The sequence below is a fragment of the Amphiura filiformis genome, chromosome 17 (assembly GCF_039555335.1).
Source record: "Amphiura filiformis chromosome 17, Afil_fr2py, whole genome shotgun sequence".
Classification (NCBI taxonomy): domain Eukaryota; kingdom Metazoa; phylum Echinodermata; class Ophiuroidea; order Amphilepidida; family Amphiuridae; genus Amphiura; species Amphiura filiformis.
This window is the reverse complement of record NC_092644.1, coordinates 17,090,175-17,096,434: the sequence shown is the minus strand read 5'-3', so window position 1 is coordinate 17,096,434 and position 6,260 is coordinate 17,090,175.

Here is a 6,260-nt window from a genome sequence, read left to right as displayed (position 1 = left end):
CTCTTCAACTAATACAATTGTGATGGGGGAAAGATAACATCACAATCTGATCGTTTATACGCAATCATGCTAATAGTCTTTCAGTACCAGGTACAAGATGCGTCATTTAAGGTGATACCCAACCAATCCAGTGTTTTATGACGTCATTTAAGGTGATCAAAGATGCCAGTTTCCCGAATTTACTAAGTTTTCCGATTTTTTATAAATTAAATTATTAAATTTAATTTTTATGAAGTAGAACTACCTCTAGTTGCATATGAAGCAGAACTACCTGATAGCAGAGAGGATGAAGTAGAACTACCTCTGATAGCCCTGTGGATGAAGTAGAACTGCCTCTGATAGCACTGTGGATGAAGTAGAACTACCTCTGATAGCCCTGTGGATGAAGTAGAACTGTCTCTGATAGCACTGTGGATGTGGGTAGAACTACCTATGATTGCACCATGGATGAAACAGAACTACCTCTGATAGCCCTGTGGATGAAGTAGAACTACCTCTGATAGCCATGTGAATGAAGTAGAACTACCTCTGATAGCATATTGGACGAAGTAGAACTATCTTTAATAGCACATTGGATGAAGTAGAACTACCTCTGATAGCACAGTGGATGAAGTAGAACTACCTCTGATAGCATAATGTATGAAGTAGAACTACCTCTGATAGCACAGTGGGTGAAGTATAACTACATCTGATAGCATGGTGGATGAAGTAGAACTACCTCTGATATCGATAGCACAGTGGGTGAAGTAGAACTACCTCTGATAGCAAAGTTGATCAAGTATAGCTACCTCTGATAGCATTTTTGATGATTCAGAACTACCTCTGATAGCATAGTTGATGAAGTAGAACCACCTCTGATAGCATAATGGATTAGGTAGAATTACCTCTGATAGCATAGTAGATGAAGTAGGGCTACCTCTGATAGCATACTTGAAGAAGGCTATGCTACCTCTGATAGCATAGTGGATGAAGTAGAACTAGGTTATGGTAGTTTTTCTCATTATCAAAATAGTTTTCTCATTATCATTTTCATTGTCGTATTGGTTTGATTTTCTTGACGAGTTATCAGGCATAAGCCTTTCTTATAAACATTAAGGAAATCTCATATTAGACATATACTTGAATCATTACCAAATATTTTTAGAATACAAAGACTACTTCATTACACTACAAAGTACAACGAACTGAATTGATCAGTTTGACACATTTCGAATTTTAAGCTCATTGTCAAACAAAAAGATATCGGGGTGGTTCCTATATCTACATTTGCTAATTAATTAATTACATAGTTGACAAACAAGTTGTCTTTGCTGTGTGAACCATGTTCACCAAACATGACATTTTCAACAATGAGAGGAATATTTTACTGGATATTAAAAGATATCACTGTTTTGACACTATCCCAAATGGGATTGTCTTTTTGCAATAGTAGAAGAAAATTATCAACATGATCAATAACATTACAGGCTTCACATTAGTCATTATTTTCTTTGCCCATTTTATACAGAATAGGTGTGATCTGTTTGATTAGTTGATCAGAAAGGAAATTAGTGATGGAAAAAAATTGGCGGGAAAAACGACGGATGAAGTAGAACTACCTCTGATAGCACAGTGGATGAAGTAGAACTACCTCTGATAGCATAGTGGATGAAGTAGAACTACCTCTGATAGCATAGTGGATGAAGTAGAACTACCTCTGATAGCATAGTGGATGAAGTAGAATTACCTCTGATAGCACCGTGGATGAAGTAGAACTACCTCTGATAGCATAGTGGATGAAGTAGAACTACCTCTGATAGCATAGTGGATGAAGTAGAACTACCTCTGATAGCATAGTGGATGAAGTAGAACTACATGTACCTCTGATAGCATAGTGGATGAAGTAGATCTACCTCTGATAGCATAGTGGATGAAGTAGAACTACCTCTGATAGCATAGTGGATGAAGTAGAACTACCTCTGATAGCATAGTGGATGAAGTAGAACTACCTCTGATAGCATAGTCGTTGAAGTAGAACTACCTCTGATAGCACAGTGGATGAAGTAGAACTACCTCTGATAGCATAGTGGATGAAGTAGAACTACCTCTGATAGCATAGTGGATGAAGTAGAACTACCTCTGATAGCATAGTGGATGAAGTAGAACTACCTCTGATAGCATAGTGTATGAAGTAGAACTACCTCTGATAGCATAGTGTATGAAGTAGAACTACCTCTGATAGCATAGTGGATGAAGTAGAACTACCTCTGATAGCATAGTGGATGAAGTAGAACTACCTCTGATAGCATAGTGGATGAAGTAGAACTACCTCTGATAGCATAGTGGATGAAGTAAACTACCTCTGATAGCATAGTGGATGAAGTAGAACTGTAGAACTACCTCTGATAGCATAGTGGATGAAGCAGAACTACCTCTGATAGCATAATGGATGGAGTAGAACTACCTCTGATATCACCGTGGATGAAGTAGAACTACCTCTGATAGCATAGTAGATGAAGTAGAACTACCTCTGATAGCATAGTGGATGAAGTAGAACTACCTCTGATAGCATAGTGGATGAAGAAGAACTACCTCTGATAGCATAGTAGATGAAGTAGAACTACCTCTGATAGCATAGTGGATGAAGTAGAACTACCTCTGATATCACAGTGGATGAAGTAGAACTACCTCTGATAGCATAGTGGATGAAGTAGAACTACCTCTGATAACATAGTGGATGAAGTAGAACTACCTCTGATAGCACAGTGGGTGAAGTAGAACTACCTCTGATAGCATAGTGGATGAAGTAGATGCACCGTCACCTTAACAGGCTACCAAAACGAACGGATGTCATATAATTGTTGTCACTTCAATCTCACTTCATCTCATTAATAAGCATCTTTACAAAGTATACCTCTGATCTCCGCGCTGATCCCGATCCCCCTGCGAATTCCACCCAACAACTCAAATTAATACACAGCCTCTATACATACATGCAACAATATCCGCTATGAAACTGATATTTAATAAATAAGGCCATTGATTAACTACCCACTAAAAATATTGTCAATTCATCGCCAGATAATATACTTCAATAGTGCAACTCTGTCTTTTTACCGTCTTCATTTCGTTCTCTTTTGCAGAAAAGAACTTCGCTATAGCAGCTCTCAATTCGACGATCTTTCAGATTACTATCGGTTTTATATACTCCCGTAGTTTTTGCATTGCCCTATACTCATATAGCTAATAACCTATACAATGATACACACGCAGTCTCTTAACAGTCTACTGATTTATATCAGTTATAAATTTTCCTTCAGATTTTTTTTCACCATGTTCAATTCCCAATTTGCACGATTCGGGGATTGAAAGAAATCAAGATTGTACGCAAGGCAAATGGAGAAATGGCAGGCATTAAGTCCTCGCTTGAAAGCAATCAGTGCCCTATCGTGATGAAAGATCTATCGCTGCGGTTATAAAGACTCCTTTCCAACAAAACATACGAATGCACTGATTGTAGTGTGTCGTTTTCAAGCCTTGGTGATTTGACTCACGGTCTTGATCGTTATCTCGCGTTATCTCGCGGGATATAAGCGCACATCACGCGAATAGCGTAATACATACGCGAGTCTCTTTTTTTTTTTATCTCTCGCTCTTCCCTTCTTCTTATCCCTACTTATTTAATATCCTCATGATCAATGAGTTTACTTAAGAGATTGGAGAAGGAAACGAGAATTTACCGGCGGCACAAATGCGAGTAATGCGGAGATAATTTACACTATTTTGTCTCGTTGATACAAATTTCACCCTTTGGCTATTTACTCAAATGGACAACGCTCGTTCGTTAGCTGTCAATGACATGATAAATAAAATGGTTTAATAGCGAATGAAATGTCGACGTGATAGCGATACAGGTGTATCAAAACTTTGTGGAGGTGGTTCGAAGCATTTGTACAACAAGATATAAAATTATCAAAAGAAACTTTGAGTTATTAATCCGTATTCACAAAGGGCGGCTTCATCGTAAAAAAAAATACAGGTATATTTTACATTTAGCTGAAACCGAAAGAATTTCCTTGATATGTAGAGGTGTATGGAACATTAATCGTATTGTGCTATTCCATTTGAAATCCACACTACCCCTGTGGAAGATTTAGTTTAAGTCTTCCACAGAGGGAGTTTGAGTTTCAAATAGAATAGACATTTGGGTAACTTCCATTTGAACTATTCACTCCAGCTGTGGAAGATATAGGTAAAGGCATAATACAGGGGGAGTATGGGTTTCACAGTGATTAACCCTGACCAATTACATTTGAGAAACATACTCCCCCTGTGGAAGATATTTCCAAAATCTTCCACAGGGGTAGTGTGGATTTCAACTGGAATAGCTCATTAGTTGTTGCCTGACATTGCGCACGGATCAAATCACGGATAAAAGACACCCCCTTACTGACCACACCCAGCCACCAGCGGACTGAAATCCAGAAAGAGGATTCTCAGCAGCGTACCCTTCCTTGAGACAAAAAGAGGAGTAGAAGACTCAAGGAAAGGCAAGACGCCATCTAACAAAATGCCATAATTCAACCAGTCGAAGCCCAATCAACAGCGCTGAAGAACCATGGTGAGATGGCAATGCCTTTAACCGCCTTCACACTGGCGTTGGTTGGTCCAAGTTATGAGAGCTAAAGATGAGGTGACCTCAATGTTTATCAACAAAGGCAAGGGACTGGTATCATCTTTATGCTTGAATGAACCCCATGCAACCACTACACTGTTTAATAGTCTTATTGTGATGTGGCGGGAGTTTTAAAAACACGAGCCCTGAACAAAATATGATGCGCGCGCATACTGCCAGGCAAAAAACAATGGAAATTGTGATGATGCGTGCGCATACTGTCAGGCATTGACGTCAGAAGTCACATCATCTATACATCAGCCCTTTACCACATACGAGTGGCTATTCCAATTAAAACACACACTACCCCTGTGGAAGATTTTTCAAATGTCTTCTACAGGGGGAGTATGAATTTCAAATGGAATGAACCCACTTGATACACCCTCTGAGAAAGATTCAACCTGAATCTTCCACAGAGGGAGGGTGAGTTTCATATTGAGCTATCTAATGTGTTCATTCCATTTGACATTCATACTCCCTCTGTGGAAGATATGTCCAAAATCTTCCACAGGGCTAGTGTGGGTTTTAAATGGAATAGCTACTGTGGTGTTGCACTAAGCTTGCACCACCAATGATCTAACGTAGACATCACCTGTCGCAAAAAGAAATGAGTTGATAAGTGGATGAATGTCTCTTACCCAGTAAACACAAAAATGTACTTAAAACGTTGATTCAAATCGTTTTAGTAACATTTAAGGGATCTGGAATGAGCGTTTCAACAGTATTTTTGTGGGACATGAGAGCACATCAGATATATCGAATTGCATTCTGAATACGAAGAATGTCTTTCTGATATCAAATAATTTTCATTTTTTGAAATTGACGATTTAATAAAAATTTTATGACAAATTATTAAAATTTGACATTTTTCACATTTTTGATATTTAACAGTCCTCGAAGTAAATTTCATAAATCTAATGATATATTCTTAAAGTGTATGTAGCTGGGAGGAAAAGCCGACGATCAATTGAAAATTTTGACCTTTCACATTGAAAATATGGATTTTTTTCCCCAAAAGACCTATTTTTTTGGAGTTTTGGGAAAAAAATCCATATCTTCAATACGAAAGGTCAAAATTTTCAATTGATCGTCGGCTTTTCATCCCACCTACATACACTTTAAGTATAAATCATCAGATTTATAAAGTTTACTTCGACTTCGAGTACTGTTAAATATCAAAAATATCAATTTTTAATGATTTGCCATAAAATGTGATTACATTGCGAATTTCAAAAAATCAAAAATTATTTGATATCAGAAGGACATTCTTCGTATTGAGAATGCAATTCGATATGTCTGATGTGCTCTAATGTCCCACAATAAATACTGTCCAAACGTTCATACCCCACCCCTTAAATGTCGGGGTATATAAAGTATACGTTTTAAAACGTTATTGTAAAATATTTTGGCAACGATTTTTTGCAAAATATTTTTCATCAGTTGAATTAGAATGTTTTGCATCACGTTTTCAAAAATGTTTAATGAACGTTTGTTTACCCTTTATATAACACGACATTTAAACCTTTTCTGTCAAACGTGTTTTCTGGACACGACACGACAGAAGACTTTGTAAAATATGAAAAGGAGAAAAACCTGAAATCTGGTT